Source organism: Vicugna pacos, chromosome 6 (genome assembly GCF_048564905.1).
Source record: "Vicugna pacos chromosome 6, VicPac4, whole genome shotgun sequence".
NCBI lineage: Eukaryota > Metazoa > Chordata > Mammalia > Artiodactyla > Camelidae > Vicugna > Vicugna pacos.
This window is the reverse complement of record NC_132992.1, coordinates 22,676,208-22,696,097: the sequence shown is the minus strand read 5'-3', so window position 1 is coordinate 22,696,097 and position 19,890 is coordinate 22,676,208. Positions and strand designations below refer to the sequence as shown.

The 19,890-nt window shown below is 36.3% G+C and overlaps 1 protein-coding gene, 1 long non-coding RNA gene and 1 other non-coding gene across 4 annotated transcripts in view; 1 reads left to right on the top strand and 2 right to left on the bottom strand.

The window, feature by feature from the left end:
* Nucleotides 1-19,890, top strand: part of MGA (MAX dimerization protein MGA) — a 144,355-nt gene that overhangs the window by 22,104 nt on the left and 102,361 nt on the right. The window lies entirely within an intron of this gene.
* Nucleotides 1-19,890, bottom strand: part of LOC140696821 (uncharacterized) — a 40,834-nt gene that overhangs the window by 9,333 nt on the left and 11,611 nt on the right. The window contains exon 2 of the long non-coding RNA XR_012073366.1: nt 19,685-19,739. This is a non-coding gene — a long non-coding RNA (uncharacterized lncRNA). The remainder of the gene's footprint in view (nt 1-19,684; nt 19,740-19,890) is intronic.
* Nucleotides 17,349-17,453, bottom strand: LOC116278050 (U6 spliceosomal RNA). The gene has a single exon (XR_004187473.1). It is a non-coding gene; the product is annotated as a U6 spliceosomal RNA (small nuclear RNA).

Below are 19,890 nucleotides of genomic sequence, written 5' to 3'. Positions count from 1 at the left end.
ATTCTTTATATTTTCCAACTCTGCTAAAAACTTTGCTCTGTGCATCCATACTCCTCTTGAGTTCTCTGAACATCTGTGCCATTATTACTTTAAACTCTTTCTCAGGTAAATTGCCTATCTCCTCATTACTTATTTCTTCTTCTGGGATTTTATCATGTGCCTTGTCCTGGGAGATCCTGCTCAGCCACCTCATATTGTCTGTCATTCTATCTGGATTTTTACGTAGATTAGTTATGTTTCTCAACCTTGGAGAAGTGGCACACTATGGGAGATGTCCAAGTGTCACAGCAGTATATGCCTCTCTTGTCACCTAAAGGCCAGGGTCCAGCTAGTCCCAGTGTACAGTTTGGCCTGTGTTTGTGGATTCCTTCCACAGGCTTTGGCATTGTTGTTTTCTTATTTTTGATATCTACTCCCTGGTGGATGAGACTGGACTAGAGGCTTATGCAGGTTTCCTGTCAGGAGGTGCCTGTCCATTGTTGGGTGAAGCTTGGTCCTGGACCTCTGGTGAGTACGGCCGCGTCTAGAGGCATTTGTGGCTCAGAAAGTCTGCTAGTGGGTGGGGCTGTGTTCCCTGAGGCTTTGCAGCCCTTTTGTCTACAGGCTGTTGGGTGGAGCTAGGGCTTGGTGCTAATGATCCAATCAAGATGTCAGCCTCCAGGAAAGATGATGTAGATGAACACTTCCGGAATGTCCACCACCAGCTTTTATGTCCCCTGGGTGAGCCACAGCTGTCCTCTACCTCCCCAGAAGACCCTCCAAAACCAGCAGGCAGGTCTGGCCCAGATTCCTATGAAATCACTGCCTCTGCCCTTGGACCTGGCACACTTAAGATTCTGTGTACTGTTACCAAGAGCATGAAGTCTCTGTTTACCCGAGTCCTGTGGGCCTCCTGGAGTTAAGCTCCACTAGCCTTCAAAACCAGATGTCCTGGGATCTCCTCCTCCCAGTGCTGGAAACCCAGGCTGGGGAGCCTTATGTGGGGCTCAGAACTCTCCGTTCTGTGGGAGGGCCTCTGTGACCTAATTATTCTTCAGCTTGTGGGTCGCCCATCTGAGGGATATGTGGCCCGATTATATCACAAGCACGCCTCTCCTGCTGTCCTGCTGTTGTTCCCTCTTTATGTTTCCAGTTGAAGAAGATCTTTTTTGCTAGGTTCCAGTCTTTTCTTTTTTTTCCCCCAATGGTTGTTTAGCAGTCAGTTGTGGTTTTGTTATAGTCGCAAGGAGAGGTGAGCTCGTGGTCCTGCTACTCTGACATTTTGACTGAAAATCTACTTTTATAAAGCTTTAAGAGAAAAGAAATACCCAAAATTGTTTTGGTGACTAGATATAGTCGACTTTAAATAATTCATTTTGTTTTTCTGTTTTGTGTTGACAGTACTGCAGAGGCTTTTTCTTCAAACTTGTCAGTGTCACGATAGAGCAGCTATTGTTTCTTACATTTGGTAGGTGGCACCAGTTGAGGTCAATAAACTCCCAGCCTTACTCTGGAGTCTGGGATCAATACTGTTCCTGATCAAGGAGAATTTAAGAAGTTCTAGGCTGGTAGTACAGATGTAAGTAAAAAATAATTTTTTTTCTGCAATTGTAAAAAATTCTGCAATTCATGCTTCTGTAGAATAAATTTCTAGAAGCGTAATAATCCCTAAGTAAATGGTGCAAAAAAGAAAGATTGATTATTTATACTCCCACCGAAAATATATGAGTTCTTGTTTCCCTGTAGCCTCACCAACAGTAGATATTGTCTTTTTTATTTTTATCAATCTGATAAATAAAAAATGGTATTTTGCTGTTGCATTTAATTTGCATTTCCTAATTTCTAGTGATATGAGGCATACTTTAATAGAGTTATTGACGTGTATTTCTTTGTATGTGAATTGCCCGCTCATATCCTTTGCATATTTTTTAAAAATTTCATGTTTTATACTGGTTTTCTTTTTTTCTTGTTTTTAGGATTATGTATCATAGTTGATAATTTGTCTCTGTATGTTTAGAGACTATCTCCCAGTCTGTCACTTATATTATTTTTTAAATGGGTTAGCCTACTGTAGTTTTAAGAAATTATTATTTTTATATAGTTATATCTGTGTATCTGTTAGTTTTTTTCCTTTTCGGCTTTCTCCAGTGCATTTAAATTGAAATAATTTAGATATGACTTTTAAAGAATATATTCATTATATAAACCTAGTTGTGTTTATATAATAGTATTTTTACATATATTTTATTAATAAAGATAAAAGTTTTTCTGCCTCCTAAGCACTTGACTTCTCCACGAAGAAGTTGCTGTGATTTGAGCTAGACCTTGAAAGAAGAATGGGATTTCCTTTGTGGTGAGCACTATGCACATAATACTTCACGTAAATTTTTTTCACTTGATCTTTCCAGCAACCCTATGAGACAGGTATAGTTTCCATTCCTCTTATAGAAATGAAGAAGCTGCAGAGTAGAGTGTATGTTTTCAGTGGGTCCATGTATGTATGAAAATCATTAAAAAAAAGTCTGGAAGGATACACACCCAATTTAAATATTGGTTACCTCTGGAGAATGGCACTGGGATTTTGGAGGTGGAGGTCAAAAAGAGGCTTTGGAATTTTGGGTTTCATTTAAAGGAGATGTATTACAAGAGAAATGAATATTAAAAAGAAAAGTAAACATTTTGGAACTAAGATAACAGGAAAGGAAATCTCAAGTACGAAAGTTTTTAGAAAAGAGTAGAGACCTACTTTGCAAAATAGTCGGAGTCAGATTTAGACTGGCTCGCTGAATCAAAAAATAAGGATATTTATTGGGACAAAACATGGGATCACTAAAGTTATTGAGTGTATATTTGTCATGGTGGAAAACAACAATTTTCTAACATGATTATTATATCCACAAAGCTCATGACATTTTTTGGATATTAGTGTTGTAGAAGTTAGAGAAAAAGATGTTTAATTAGGGAGTCCAAGCTTACTCCCTAGAAAATGCTCAAGATTTCATTTATCTTGGGGATCACAATTAGAGCAACTCTTATTTTTTATTTGTCTCAAGAGACAAAGTTTTCTTTTCCTATTTATGGGATGTGACGTTTATTCATAATAGTGGCAAGGCAGTGTCAGCTTTGCTTTCCCAGTGCTTTGTTCAAGGTCACATAGCTAACAAGTGGTGCAGGCAGAATCTGAACTCAGATAGTCTGGGTTCAAAGTTCTAGATCTCAGCTACTCTGCTACTAAAAATGAGGAAACAGAAACTCCAAAGGGAGAAGCAGAGTTTACAGAGGAAGGTCAGTACAAGTTATGTTGAGGGCATAATAGTAAATCAGTGTGATTGAAGGGCAGTATTTATGGCAGGCAGTGATGGGAGATAAAAGATTAAGGGGCTATTTGGGACCACAATGTAGATCATTTTGTAAATCAGGATAATTAAATGACCCAAGGATGGATGAAAAGGATTCATTCATTTTACAAACATTGTGTTAAAATAAAATTGCAGATACAGAAAGGATCATCCTTTGAGGTAAGAATGAGTGAACTTGTAGCATTGTGATTTATCCTTTCTTTACAAAGGTTATTTATTTAGCATCAGCTGATCTTTATACCAGATTCTTTTCAAAGGAGAGAATAAAGTCCTATCTTAGCAATTCTACTCAAATTTTACCTGGGATGCCTCTTTGAAATTGTTACCACTACTTTTCATTGTGGTAAATATACATAACATAAAAGTTGCCAATTTAAGCATTTTTAATTGTATAGTTCAGTGGCATTAAGTACATTTACATTGTTGTGCATCACTACCATCTGTCTCCAGAACTTTTTCATGTGCCCAAATTGAAACTTTTCTTTTGAGAGTTTAGAAGAACTTTATTGGTGTGGGATGTAAGAGTAGGACATAACATCTAAGATGATGAGTAACATTTAAATTCACCTGTCAAGTAATATTTCATAAACCAAGCCTTTGTAGATCCCAACACTAAACAATACAAGGTTAAAACACATTTGGTGTTCTCTGGGCAAGGCATCAAGCATGCCGATTCTTTCCAGAGTTTCCCTATCCTTGCTTGAGTAAGCCATCTCCATAAATTGATAGTTTGTGTGAAGAAATTTAATGATATAAATCCCAACTTGTGCCTTGAGGAAAAATAGCTTAACAACAAATTTGTTTTATTTTACAGAGGTCTCTGTGGATACTGCATTTTGAACTATTTGTCTTCTGTAGTCATAAGGAATAAATCAGATTTTGATAGATCTTTCTTTTTTTGTCTTAGGTTGCTTTATTTTTAATATATATTTTTTAATTGAAGTACAGTCTGTTACAATGTGTCAGTTTTTGTTGTACAGCCCAATGTCCCCATCATGCATGTACACATGTATGTTTGTTTTCATATTCTTTTTCACTGAAGGTTATTACAAGATATTGAACGTAGTTTCCTGTAATATACAGAAGAGATTTTTTTGGTAGATCTTTCTAGCTTCAAGTTCAGTCAATGCTAGTCCAATGTTCATTTTCCTGGCTTTTTCCTAAATTGAAACTTGTACTCATTAAACTCTAATTCCCCATTCCTTCCTCTAATCCATGGCAGTCACCATTCTACTTTCTGTGTTTATGAATTTGACTTCACTAGATACCTCATATAAGTGGAATCATACAAAATATTTGTCCTTTTGTGTCTGGCTCATTTCACTTAGCATAATTAAGTTTCATCCATATTATAGCATGTTAGAATTTCTTTCCTTTTAAAGGCTGAATAGTATTCCATTGCTTATATATACACCACAGTTTGTTTACTTATGGACATTTGGGTTGTTTCCACTTTTTCCCTTTTGTGACTAATGCTGTTACGAACATTGGAGCAGAAGTATCTATTTGAGTTCCTGCTTTCAGTTCTTCCAGGTATATACCTAGAAGTGGAATTGCTGGATCATTTGATAATTCTATGTTTAACTTTTTGAGAACTAACCAAATTGTTTTCTACAGTGACTGAACCATTTTGCATTCATACTAGCAATCCACAAGGGTTCTAATTTCTCCACTTTCTTCCCAATATTTGTTATTGTCTGTTTTTTTTTCTCTTGATTATACCCATCCTAACGGGCATGAAGTGGTGTCTCATTGTGGTTTTGGTTTGCATTACCCTAATGGCTAATGATGAATGGTGTGGAGAATGTTTTCATGTGCTTGCTGGCAATCTGTGTATGTTCTTTGGAGAAATACCTGTTCAAGTCCTATGTCTATTTTTTTGAATTGGATTGTATCACCACTTTTAAAATCTAGTAAGTCTCTCAGTTGTCGTTTGTGTTGAACCAAAGGCTCTTGATAATTCATTGCTACCACTTAATTTGTAACAGTGTTGTGAATTGTGATAGGAAGGGCCTTATTAGGAGATTGATATTAGCTATTAAGTTAATCTGAGAAACTGCTTAGTTGGGGATGACTGGCTTAGATTGTTTACCTAGATGTATTTTTCCTATGCTATGATCACCATTATAAATTATCCATGTGTTGCATAATCTCTGCCAGGAAGATGAAAGTCATCATTGTATTTATATTCTTTGGTTTTTCTGCAGCTAGAAACTATTTCTGTTTTGATTTCTAGTTTTGACTAAGGGTGTGCTTAATGGTCACCTTGCTTTTAACCTTTGGCCTCTGTCCACTTTCTCTAACTCATTGATTCAGGTGAATTTTAATGTTATGAGGGAAAAACTCTTCACTTGCTCTCTTTAGCAGTCTTATAACCTCATGGTCACTCCAAATGGAAATATTTTCCGGTATGGTTCACCTGATAAAAAGATGAGTAGAATAAGTAGTACTTTTGCATAAGGTAGAATAATAAAGCTTTAATTTTTCTCTAAAAGAAAGCTACCACAAATATCTTTAGATATATGAAAACTCAAAGCAGTGAACACTACAAGGAAAGCACTAAAAAATGTGTTAAGAGGTAATTTTTCAATCTAAGGACAAGTTTTCTTAAGGGTTGCCAAAGAGGTCTGTTACTCTGAGTAATTACACACCTCCTGAGAAAAAGTATGTATTGACATTTGGTATCACTCTTTGAGACTAGCTAGAAAGAGTTGATATGTTCAGAGTACCATTCCTGCTGGCTTCCCGACAGTATTGGTTTAAGTGACAGATAGAATATGTTAGCCTAGCTTACAGACTTCAAAGTGGAAGTCTAGATGTAAAGGATGTGAGCTCCTTAAAGGACTTAGTCTTTTTCAGTTTTATATGCTCCAGTGGGCACTTAGGCACTTGTGGAGTGAAAGTATGTGAGTGGACAATTGCTTTCAAACTTTTATTCAGTAAAGTGAAATGTACCTCCTTTGCTAGGCATTTAATTTGTCACTTCTTCTGTTTTGCTAAATGACTTAAACATTTTTCTGAATTCCAAAAATTTGTTGACATCTTTTGTTGTGTTCTTTCCTAATCTATTTGTCCTTTTTTTTTCTCCCTTCAGTCTTGTCATCTTTTTTCTTTCAAAAAATGACTTTACTGTTTTTGGAGGAGGTTAGGGAGGGAAAGAGCTTAATTTTATATAAGCATTTCTCCAGTTAACCAGCCTCCTTCTAAGTGACTGCTTAATATTTCATTGTGAGAACATACCTTAAGCTTTGACTAGGCCCTATTGTTGGAAACTTGAGGGTTGCTATTACTGTTTAAATAAACCATGATAAAAATTTTGGTGCATAAAACTTTTTCTAAATTTCAGGTTATCTCCTTAGAAGCAGTACTTAGATATATCCTCTGGGATAGAGGATAAGAACATTAAAAAAACACTATTAATTATAAAAATAATACATGTTCATTATAGAACATTTGAAGACTATGGAAATATTATATAGAAGATAATTAAAATTAGCCATAATCTTATAATGCTGTGATAACAACTGCTTTAATATTTTGGTGAATTCCTCTCTAGAAATTTAGTATCTGTCTATCCGTATATATTGTGAATTTTAAAAACCATTTGTGATATGTGTTGGGGCTCTTTCCAAAGAGGTTATACTGTTTTACATTTCCATGAGCAAAATATTCTAATTCACTGTTCACTTGACAGAATTAGGAATGCACTCATTCATCATTCATTCAATAAATAAATGTTTAGAGTAGAACTCTTGTCTCCATGCCTACAATCAATCTCCTCCCATTTTTTCTTGAATTCAGTTAGGCTTTTGACCCCAGTAGTCCTCTAGAATTATACCTTGTGACCATCTATCTCCACATTGTTAAATCCAGTGGTCCTTCCTCATTTTACATGATCTGTCAGTAGCTTTGCCATAGTTGATTACTTCCTTGTTCTTGAAACTATTTTTCCATTTGCTTCTAGGACATCACGTTCTCCTAGTTTTCCTTATATATCAGGATCTCTCCTGCTTAGTGGGTACTAATTCCTCCTAATCTCCCTACCTCTCAATGTTAGAATGCTCTAGGACTCACACCTTTGTCTCATCTTTTCATTTTCTTCCATTTTTTTATTGAAAGATAGTCATTGTATAGTGTTGTGTCAATTTCTGTTGTACAGCATAATGTTTCAGTCATACATATACATGTATATATTCATTTTCATTTTCTTTTATTTTTTAAAATTTTATTTATTTTTAAATTCTTTTGGTGGGTGGAGATAATTAGTTTTATTTATTTATTGAGGAGGTGCTTGGGATTGAACCCAGGACCTTGTGTATATGCTAAGCATGCACTTTGCCACTGAGCTATACCCCCCCCCCGTTTTCATATTCTTTTTCATTATAGGGTACTGCAAGATATTGAATATAGTTCCCTGTGTGATACAAATTTGTTGTTTATCTATTTTATATATAGAAGTTAGTATCTGCAAATCTTGAACTCCCAGTTTATCCCTTCCCATCCCCTTTTCCACCATAAGTTTGTTTTCTATGTCTGTGAATCTGTTTTTATTTTGTAGATAAGATCATCTGTCTTTTTTTTTTTTTTTTTTAGATTCCACATATACGAGATATCATATGGCATTTTTCTTTCTCTTTCTGGCTTACTTCACTTAGAATGACAATCTCCATGTCCATCCATGTTGCTGCAAATGGCATTATTTTATTCTTTTTTATGGCTGAGTGGTATTCCATTGTATAAACATACCACAATTTCTTTATCCAGTCATCTGTTGATGGACAGTTAGGTTGTTTCCATGTCTTGGCTATTGTAAATAGTGCTGCTGTGAATATTGGGGTGCATTCGTCTTTTTGAATTACGATTTTCTTCTGATGTGTCATAATCTTTTAAAAATATCTTTATTTCCTTGGCTTAGTCTCCTACACTGATGACTTCCAAATTTATGCCTCTTGCTTTGACCTTTTCTCTGAAATCTAGACTCATTCAGTTATCTACTCAAGGTCTCTGGTTGAATATCTGGTAGGACTTTAAATTTGACCAGTCCAAAACTGAGCCCTGCCCCAAATCTCCAACTTGGGAGTGAGCAGTCAGAATAGTCATGCTGTGGTTGCCTTGCTTTGGTTTACTTAATTGTCTATGTGAGTAGCTACAGAACTGGCTCAGAATCAGAAGACAATTAGATCTTGTATTTTGGCATACTTAGCAGAGATGTGCGGAGATACTCAAGGCCCATGGTGGACATTAAGTGATCTGCTTCTTCCTCTCTGCATTACCTCTCTGATTTCATTTTCTATTATTGTTCTTCTACATCATTTCTCTTCAGTCTTAATATCTCCTTGCTATCCCTGTATTCCTCAGACACTCTTGGAAAGCTCTCATCTGAGGGCCTTTGCCTGGAATACTCCTCTTCCACGTAGGGCTTATTCCCTCAACTCTTCTAAGTCTTACTTAAATGCCACCTTTTCAGTGAACCCTTAACCACACTATTAAAATATGTAATCCTTCCCAGTACTACTAGTTTTCTTTTCCCTACATATTTTCCATAGCACTTAATCATCATCTTAACATATGTTTTACTTCTTTGCTTTTGTCTCTTCCTCCTCCCCCCTGGATTAGAATCCTGTATAAGCTTCAGGGAGACAGTGATTCTTATCTATTTTGTTCACTGCTGTATCCTCCAGCACCTAGAAGACTGCCTGACATGTAGTAGGGGAGGCTTTGAGTGTTAAAAACATATCATAATGTTATTTAAAAAGCAAATGCAGCAATACCTTGCGCTCTTCCTTTCTAACCTGGACCAGGCAGAATGGCTCCTGTAAAGAAGAGAGGCAAGAAGAAGGGCCATTCTGCCATCAGCAGGGAAGTGTCCAGAGAATAAATACATCATTACCATTCACAAGCGCATCCATGGAGTGAGTTTCAAGAAGTGCGCCCTTCAGGCACTCAGAGAGATCCAGAAATTTGCCATAAAGGAAATGGGAACTCCAGATATGTGCATTGACATCATGCTCAACAAAGCTATATGGGCCAAAGGAATAAGAAATGTCCCATACTGAGTTCAAGATTTATAGATACTGACAAGTATATATAGAATAGATAAACAAGTTTATACTGTATAGCACAGGGAAATACATTCAAGATCTTGCAGTAGCTCACGGTGAAAAAGAATATGAAAACAAATGTATGTATATTCATGTATGACTGGAAAACTGCTGTACACCAGAAATTGACACAACATTGTAAACTGAGTATAACTAAAAAAAAAATAAAGTCCAATACCATATCTGAGTGCATTTGTCCAGAAAACGTAATGAAGATGAAGTAACCAAACAAGCTCTATATGTTGGTTACCTATGTACCTGTCATCACTGTAAAGAATCTACAGTCAGTGTGGATAAGAACTGCTAATTGTCAAGTAAAGTTATAAAACTTCAAAAAAACAAACAAACAAAAAACCCCCAAAAAACTAATGGCAGTTTTGGAACATAAATAGTAATATGCCTAGAATGATAATTCTTAGTTTGGGAGTGCTCAAGGACAGCTTTAACAGTTTTATGAAAGCTATATGAATTGCTTCATTATTAAAAAAAATTAATAGGTCTGAATTGAACTTTCTAAATTGCTAGTAATGTTGAATGTTTTCAATGGTTTTAAAAAATAGTCACTTTCTTCTTTTGCAAATTTTCTGAGTTTTCCATTTATTTATCAAGTTATATATATTTATAGGTATGTGTGTAATCAGTATATGTATGTGTGTATTTTATTTATATTCCACATTATTTATCTAAGTTTACAGAACTTTAAAAACTTTATGCAGTCAAACCTGTGTTTTCATTGTGATCTGTTTCTAAACTTAGAAAATTATCCCATCTTCCTCTTTTCTTCCTTCCTCCTCAGAGATTTGATAAGTATCAATTTTGTTTTGTTCTAGCTTCTTCCTAAAAGAATGAAAAGGTATGTGGAGACCATAGAGTTTAGGAAATCACAGGCATATGGTTGGTAACTTAGGTCATGGGAGTGGAAGAGATCATTCAGGAATAGTGTTTAGCTGAAGAGAAGAAAAGAGAGGGGGAACCCTACAGAGGATCAACATGTAGGTAATTTGCAAAAGATGAGAGTTAAGTAAAGGAGACTAAGAAGGAAGTCAGTGGTAGGAGAATAACGAGAGAGAAACAGAGCCCAGGGTGAAGCAAATTTTAGGAAAAGTAGAGTGCTCAATGGTATCAAATACCTTAGGATAAAGGCTGAAAACTTAAGGATAAGAACTGAAGAGTGGTCATTGAGTCTGGACGGTAGGAATTCTTGGTGATCTTTAAAAAGGAGCGTTTTAGAGGAGAGGTGAAAGTTGTACAAGTGCTTACAGTTGTAGACTTTGAGTTTATTAGGGAAAGGTTGGAGAGAGAGTGGGTCACAGCTTATGGAATAGGTAGACTTGAGGAAATTTTTTTTTTAAGAAGGAAAACTTTAGCATATTTATAGAATGAGAAGATGTAGTTATAGGAAAGGCCGATACTGTGGGAAAAGGAGTTAATTGAAGTTTCTGCAGGAGGTTGGGGGTTCTAGGGTTAAGAGTCTGGGTAGGGATTAGTTTTAGAAAGATGGCATTCTTTTCCTTTAAGATGGATAAGAAGAAGGTAAGAATGATTGAAGACGAAGGAATAGGAGGGATAAGAGAAAATTCGTAGCCTGGACCTGATCACCACTTTTTAGCTATGGAGACTTACAATCAGTAAACAACCTAGGCTTTAGTTTTCTCACTGTAAAAGAATATTAATGCTGCCTGTTTCATAGACTTGGTGTGAGTTAAAAATGAAACAAGTACATGTTAAAATGCTTTAGAAACTTAAAATGCTGTACAAATCTCTAGCCTATTGTTAGTAGTCAAGTGTTAACCTATGTACTTTGCTTTGTATAGAGAATATACTTAACTAAATAAAAATGCTCCACATAGGAAGAAGGTACAGAAGATTTTGGTGTTTAGGGGCCATAATGTTTGGTCTCTGAGTCTTTATCTGGTATCTGGAAAGGTTTCTTTACAAGTCAAGAATGTGTTTTAATAAGTACTGCTGCTGACTTTAGCACCTGAAATCATTTAAAACGTTGATGGTAGGAGTAATTAAGGGAGAAATGTGTGGGAAGAAATCTGCTTAGAAACAAAGTAAAGTGAATTTTCTGTGGTTTAAATTTGGCTTGAGATGGCAGTAATTCTTACATTCTCATGTGTGTCTTCTGCTAGTTCACTTCTTACAACTTTTGAAAAACTAAAATTCAAAGTTTATTTATGAACTCTTAATTATTTGGTGCTTTAGACTGATTTATGCTTAGCTCTTTTCCTTTATGTGTGTCCTCATGACAAATAGGTATAGTTTTTGTCAAATATAGGGAGTTTATTTTATGATATTTAGGAAGAAATGCAAAAGGTTTGTATTGTGCTTTTCTTAGCACCCTAGATTCCTTTAGCAGTTTCATTACTTTTTCCTTGCTATCATCAGTCCTGTTTTCTGTTTATGATTTCTGGTGCTGAGGGTGACTGGTGAAAATCATGTAACTGAGCAAATTGTTTCATTACTGATATGTGCTGCTTAGTCTAATTTGGTCTTTGATGTTGTAGTTAATTACCATGAATATTTCATGGAATATTGAATGATTCTCATTCTCCAGATAGAGAAATCTTTGATGTCTCACTTTGTACCTTTATTCATTTATTCATATATATTTGAGAGTCTACTGTGTGTTGCCCGGTGTACCATTGTGTAGAATAGTTTAAGAGGGAGACAGCAACAGTGTCAAATACAGTACATTGGTATAAAACAATAAAGACAGGAAAAATGTTCATTTTGTTTGGCCATTAGGAAATCATGTTAACCTTAAAAGCAGTTTCAGTAGTGAGTTAAGTGTGGAATCTTCCATACAGTTGGTGGAAGAGTACATGGCAGGTGATAAAGGAAGAGGGGAAGAAGAGGAGAGAGAGAGAGGGGAGGAGGAAGGAGTGAGGAAGTGAGAGGGGGAAAGAGAGGGAAGGAAGAGAGGGAGAGTTGTGGGAAAAGAAGAAAGGAAGAGAGGGAAGGAAGGAAGGAGAGGAAGAAAAAAAGAGTAACTTCTCTTTGAGAAGGTTTGCTGAGAAGTGGAAGAGACTGGATGGGAGTTGGGAAGGATTTTCTTTTTAGGATAAGACCTGACCTTGTACATGTGATGAGGGGAAAGGTGCTGCTAGGGAAGGAGAGGTTGAAGATTCAAGCTGTGGTATGGCTGATAGAGCAAGGTGTTGAAGGAGGTAGGAAGAGGGTGGGAGTCACAGTGTGAGTCAAGGATCCAAGTAAATGGCTTTGAATAGGGTGGACATTTCATTTTCTAGAACTGAAATAAAAATAGTTAAGGAGTGGTATAAATATAGGTAAGGTTACAGGTAGGGGTATGGAGGTGGAGGGAGAGCACTTTTGAGAACTTCTGTGTCTCTGTAAGATGAGGTGAAGACTGTTGGTTGAAATTGAAAGGTCTGGGCAGGGAGTGACCCTGGTGGAGGTGGGGCTTGAGTTGAGAAAATGAAAGAGTTGTTGAGGGGCATGAAAGAGGGAGTTTATCCCATTTATTTTAAAGGACTATTGTTGGAGACTCTGTAGTGGTATCAGTATTTCTTTGGAGTAGCTCAGTTTCCAGAAAGTATTGACCTGGAGCTGTGGTTATGCGGTCAGGTTCAGAGATAGCGGTGAAAAACCTGAAGTTGCTAAGAAATTTAGATGTCCAAATGTAGGATCTGGATTGGGAGGAATCAGGATTTGAGGGACAAGAGATTTCTGTAAAGTTATAGAGTAAGTAAGATCAGAGTAAGATTTTTGTGAGCTATCAGAGTAATCAAGGGACAGCAGTTTCAAATGATGGCAAGATCCAGAGTAAAGAGCTGAAGAATAGGTGCCCAAAATTGAGTTGAGCTAAAAATCTTTGGAGCTAAAGAGGTCTGTGAATTATAGTGTACTGTAGTTAGATGGGTAATCTTCATGGACATTGAAATCTACCAGGAGAGAATTTAGTAGAGAAGAACTTGAATGAGGTTCCCAGGTCTTCAGTGAAGGAGGAAGGTATGACTAAGGGATCAGAAGATGATAGTAATAAGAAGATATATCTTGAAGGTGGGGCCATAAAGGCCGTTAAGGAGGATGATCATGATCTGGATGTTGCAGTAGAAAGGCAAGTGAATGCTCTTTAGGGGGTATGGATTACAGTAAAAAGAGAGAATTGTGAGAAAATCTTCAGGGGAAAGCCAGGTTTAAGTCAGGGTAAACAAGTAGAAGGAACATTGTTAAAAAAAGATTGAGGAAGCCTGGGATTTAGTAACAAGAGAATGATTATTATCTTGGGCATAACGGAAGAAATTTGGGCAGTGACAGTATGGAAGAAACCAGGGCTGAAGGCATTTGGATGAGGAAGGTAGATCATGGTGGGGATCTTGGTGCCTTTGCATGTTGGAAGTTATTGATTGGGCTCAACTGTGAACTTTGACATAAGTTATTTTGGTAATGAAACTGGTTTAAAGCCCCAAATAGTATGTGGCTTGATCTCAGAGGTGGTGAAGGCTTTTTATAAAGTTAATGGCAAGGGCAACAAAGGCCATATTCTGGGTGAGAGATTGATGTCCTCAGCAGAGGTGAAGTCCCTTGTTAGGTAAAGGCTCCCAGGAGGAATTGTATGGTCAAGGGCTGGTTGTGCCCAAGGACTCCCCATGATACTTATAGAAGGACTGTATGTCCGTGTTGGGGGAGGGGGAATGTGGTGACAAGGATTATTTTAGAATAGAGTGATCATCCGTTTAAAATTAAATGGCTTATGTAAATAAACTAGAAACAAACGAGTAACTATTGTGTTAGGATGTTGAGATGTGGGTTAACTTTTCTGTTATATGCTAAGATTTTTGTAAAAAATTAAGAGAGAAATGTGAACTATAGATTTTTGGGGAGCTTCTATATGAATTAAACTTGGTTGCAAGTGACAGAAAACCCAACCCAAACTGGCTTAAAAAGAGAATAATTTGTCTTATATTATTGGAAGGTCCAGGGAAACCATGGCTTTTGTAGTTTATATCATGTCATCAAAACTTAGTCTCTTTTCTGAACTCAGATGTGCTTTCCACTGTTTGTTAATTTGATCTTTAGGTTTCATCTGGCAGCAAGATGGCTGAAATAGCTCCAGTTGCTGCCCTTCCTCCTCAAGTGCAGCAGGAAGAACTTCTCATCTAACAACTCTAACAAAAGTCCTGAGCTTGACTGTCATTGACCAGAAGAGCCATGTGTCCATCTTTGATCCAGTTATAGCCAGAGGAATGTCATGTCCTGATTGACTTATGTGTGGGTCACTAGTAGTTATTGATTAGGATCAGAATCTCTCTCACTGCTTTGGACCTCTTTGTGTACAGTGGAATAGTCTTATATGTCTGAATTTTCCTTTGTATCTAGATTGCTTCTGTCTTAGAACAATCTGGGTATCTGAGACTTCATCCATTTAGTATTTCCACAGTAAATGCCTTGAGTATTGAGTTTTGTAAAAGGCACAGTCCCAGGTATTTTTGAATTCTAAGTTGAATAAACCTAGTCTTTGCTGTCAGGGAGGTAACTGCTTATATAAGGGTTATTTGGGTATGTTAGGCTTTTTTCTGTCACAAGTAATGAAGAGAGACTTGGATTTCTTCAAGGAGTGGATGTTCATTGCACAGGTCCTCATGGTAAAAGGGAACCTGGAGTCTCACGGTAATCCAGGATGAGCAGTGTGGATCCAGGCCTCAGGGAGACTGGGATGTAGTTAGGGAACTGGAAGGATCCACTGAAGCTGTGGAGTATATTTTCTTACAGCTTTTTCAGCTATAAAACAATGGGAATTTGTCATTATTTACTCTGCATTGGGGTTCTTTTTTTTTAATCTTAATTTTTTTTATTATAGTATAGTTGATGTACAATATTATATAAGTTTCAGGTGTATAACATAGTGATTCATAATTTTTAAAGGTTATATTCCACTTATAGTTATTATAAAATATTGGCTGTATTCCCTGTGCTGTACAGTATATCCTTATAGCTTATTTATTTTATAAATTGTAATTTGTACCTCTTAATCTCTACCCTTACTTTACCTCTCCCCCCTCACTTTCCCAACTGGTAACCACTAGTTTTTTTTCTGTATCTGTGAGTTTGCTTCTTTTTTGTTATATTCACTAGTTTATTTTTTAGATTCCACATGTAAGTGATTATCATACAGTATTCATCTTCCTCTCTCTGACTTGTTTCACTTAGTATAATCCCCTCTAAGTCCACTCACATTGTTGCAGATGGCAAAATTTCATTCTTTTTCATGGCTGAGTAGTATTCTGGTGTGTGTGTGTGTGTGTGTGTGTGTGTGCGCGCGCGCGTGCGCGCGCACACCACATCATCTTTATCCACTCGTTCTATATCTTGGCAATTGTATATAATGCTGCTGTGAATGTGGAGGGTGCATGTATTTTTTCAAATTAGATTTTTCAATTTTTTCAGATACATACCCAGGAGTGGAATTGCTGGGTCATATGGTAGTTCTATTTTTAGTTTTTTGAGAAACTTCCATACTGTTTCCCTCTATGGGTCATAACGTTTGCAAATATTTCCTCCCATTCAGTAGGTCGTCTTTTCATTCTGTTGATGGTTTCCTTTACTATGCAAAACTTTTAAGTTTAGTTTCATTTATTTTTACTTTTGTTTCCTTGGCTTTAGGAGACAGACCCCCAAAAATTATTGCTATGATTTATGTCAGAGAGTGTGCTGCCTATGTTTTCTTCAAAGAGTTTTATGGTTTCTGGCCTTACACTTAGGTCTTAAATCCATTTTGAGTTTATTTTTGTATATAATGTTAGAAAGTGTTCTAATTTCATTCTTTGACATGTAGCTGTCCGGTTTTCTCCCTCTGCATTGGGGTTTCTTAATGTCTTTTTTTAGTCTTTGGTCATATCATTCCTGTCTCATCCAACTCCTGGTTTTGCTCTCTTCTTTGTATATGGTTTTGCTTACCTTTTGGTTTCATCCTCATGTATGGTCCATGCTATCTATGGCCTCTTCTCCAACAATGTTTTAGTTTCTGTTCTTGCTTCCCAACTACATGAATCTCTCCTACCACTTTCCATTCGGTTGAGAGAGAGTGAGAGAGTGCATTTGTACATCTGAGAAAGAGAATCTGTCTTGTTATTCCTGTTGGGCTAAGCTCCTTAGCAAGCTCTTTCCCCATAGGCTGACAGCTGGACTGTAGGTCTGGTGACTTTTGGGTCAGGTGCATCCCCCTATCTAATAGACTAGGCCCAAGCGCCAGAGTCATATGGTACATAAATAGAGATTAGGGGAACACTGAATTAGAGGCTACCACATAGTTCTTTAATAAGCACAAGGGTCTGTTGGTAAAGCTTGTGCCTTGAGAGGGAATTGTATTGATTCTGTCCAGCATGGTGAGATCTAGATTTGATGTACCAAAAGAGAATTACAAACAAAATTCTTGTCATTTATAAGAAGAAGGCTAATGTTTACCCAGCAAGGGCATCAAGACAGGCTCCATGAGAGCACTAGACTTTTAAGAATGAGGAAGATTTCAGAAGGGGATTAGGGAGAACAATGTTGATGAATTTATGGACTGCAGTGGCAGAGAGAAGATACAGTATGGACAGTGGCAATTGTAAATGCAAAAGGTTCAGGTTAAAAAAAAAAAAAAGAAAGCGTGGGGCATATTTAGTCCAGCATATAGCAATAGTGAAAAAACCAAGTCCAGGGTAATGAAGTCTTTTTCTGCAAAGTTGAAGAGTTTAGATACAACATAGTGCTCATTGTTTAATTGTCTTGAAGTTCCCACTGACCTTAAAATCACTATAAGAAATTACAAATGAGCAAAGTTTAGTCCAAGGAAGTGAAATAACTTTTTTCTTGGAGTTAGGATGAGATCACTCATCATTTGCATCTTAATTTTGTGACATTACTACTATTTTTTTCTGTATATGTATTTTTTAATTGAAAAAATATGGAATGCTTCATGAATTTACGTGTCATCCTTGCACAGGGGTCATGCTAATCCTCTCTGTATTGTTCCAGTTTAGTATGTGTGCTGCCGAAGTGAGCATGACATTACTACTCTTGTTCAACATTTATTTGTAAGACTTTCCTCTGTGATTAAAAAAATTGGGGGGGGCGATATAATTCACATACCATAAAATTCACCCATTAAAGTATACAATTCACTGGTTTTTAGTATATTCACAGTGTGCACTCATCACCACAGTCAATCTTAGAACATTGTCATCATCCCAGCCAGAAACCTTATATCCATTAGCAGTCACTCCCCCATTTCCTCTCATCTCCTCAGCCCTAGGAAACCATCAGTCTGCTTTATATCTCTGGATTATACAATATGAGGTCCTTTAAGACTGACTTCTTTCACTTACATTTTCAGGATTCAGCCACATTGTAGCCTGTATTGGTTCTTCATTCCTTTTTGTGGCTGAATAATATTCCACTGTATGGATATACCATACTTTGATTACCCATTGTGTATTTGATGGAAATTTGGTTGCTATGAATAATGCTGGTATGAACATTCATGTACTTTCTTTTCGTGAACATATTTTTTCATTTTTCTCAGGTATATACCTAGTAGTAGAATTACAGGGTCATAGGGTAATTTCATTTAACCTTTTGAGGAACTGCCAAATGCACCTGTACCATTTTACATTCCCACCAGGAGTATGAAATATCAATTTCTCCACATCCTTGCCAACATTTATTATCTGTCTTTTTGATTAAAGTCAACTTAGTGTGAATGAAGTACCATCTCATTGTGGTTTTGATTTGCATTTCCCTAGTCACTAATGACTGTGACCACTTTCCATGTGTTTATGTTGGCCATTTGTGTATCTTTGTTGGTGAAATATCTAGTCAAGTCCTTCGCCCATTTTTGAATTGGCTTATTTGTCTTTTTGCTGTTGAGCTGTAAGTTATTTATATATTCTAGTTCTTTTTTTCTGTTTGTCTAATCTGTCTTATCTGTCTATCTCCTGTATCAGATATATGACTTGCAAATACCTTCTTCTATTCTGTGGGTTATCTTTTCACTATTAATAGATTCTTTTGATGTACAAAGGTTTTACATTTTAATGGAGTCCAGTTTATTTATTTTTCTTTTGTTTCCTGTGCTTCTGGTGTCACTGCCAAAATCCAAGGTTGTGAAGATTCTTCCAAATGTTTTCTTCTGAAAGTTTTATAATTGTAGCACTTACATTTAGCTCACTGATCTGTTTTGAGTTACTTTTGCATATGGTGTAAGGTAGGAGTCCAATTTAATTCTTTTACATGTGTTTATCTTGTTGTCTCAGCACCATTTGTTGATGTTCTGTAATAGTAATGAAGTGTTTCTGCATGCTTTGTGTAATAGGGTATTTCTTCATAATTTATAAGTTGGTCTAAGCTCTCATTCAAAATATTATTATACAAAGTGAATGTAAAAATTATCATTATTGAAATATTGGAGTTGAAAAGTACCATAGAGATTTTCTTCAACCCTCTTCATTTTATAATTGTAGAAACCAAGACCTGGGGAAGTTAATTGATGTCCAGGGTTGTAGTAGCTAATCAGTTAGAGCTAATGTTTTAACTTATGAGTTGGCAAACTTTTTCTGTAGAGGGCCAGACAGTAATTTCAGGCTTTGTGGGCCAGGGGGCTGATAGGGTATTATGTAGGTACTTCTATAATGTTTGACAAGAGAAAAGAATAATAATTGAGTGTTTTTTGTAATACCTGTCTGCTGAGAAGAATGGATTTCTGTTTTTGAAGGATAATATTTTATTTAATTGAAGTTCAAAGTTAGTGTTCCTAAGCGTCAAAACGGATGGCAAATGTTATCTGTTATTGCTGATCTGTTTGAGGTTTTGTGTGTTTCATCTTTGAAAATGTCTTTTACATAGACAGTTATTGCCAAATACTGATACCAGTTCACAAGTCTATGTTTCTAATTGTGCATATTCATTGCTTAGAAGGCACGTATAGAATTCTGTTAGTTTTTTTCTCCTGATACTTGCCATTTAATATTAACTGCAGATTAATTGCTTTCAATCTGAAGCTATATGGAAGCTCCTCAGTTGCACAGGTAAATGGATTTTGAAATAGGGAAGTACCCTTTCATTTGTATCAAGGTCTGAAAAACACTGCTGGAACAGTAGGTATATTGGAAAATATATCTACTACAAATTTGTATAGGAATGGACATTTCCCCCAACTTTTTAATTTCAGTTTTATTGAGATATATGATATATAGCACTGTATAGCTTTTAAGGTGAAAGTATAATAACTTGACTTACATATATGTGAAGTGATTGCTGCAGTAAGTTAACATCCATCATCTCATATAGATACCTAAACAAACAAACAAATAAATAGTTTTTTTCCCTTGTGGTAAGAACTTTTAGGATTTACTCTCTTAGCAGTGTTATACCATACAATGCTGTTAACTATAGTCATCATGTTGTACATTACATCCCCAGTACTTACTTATAACTGGAAATTT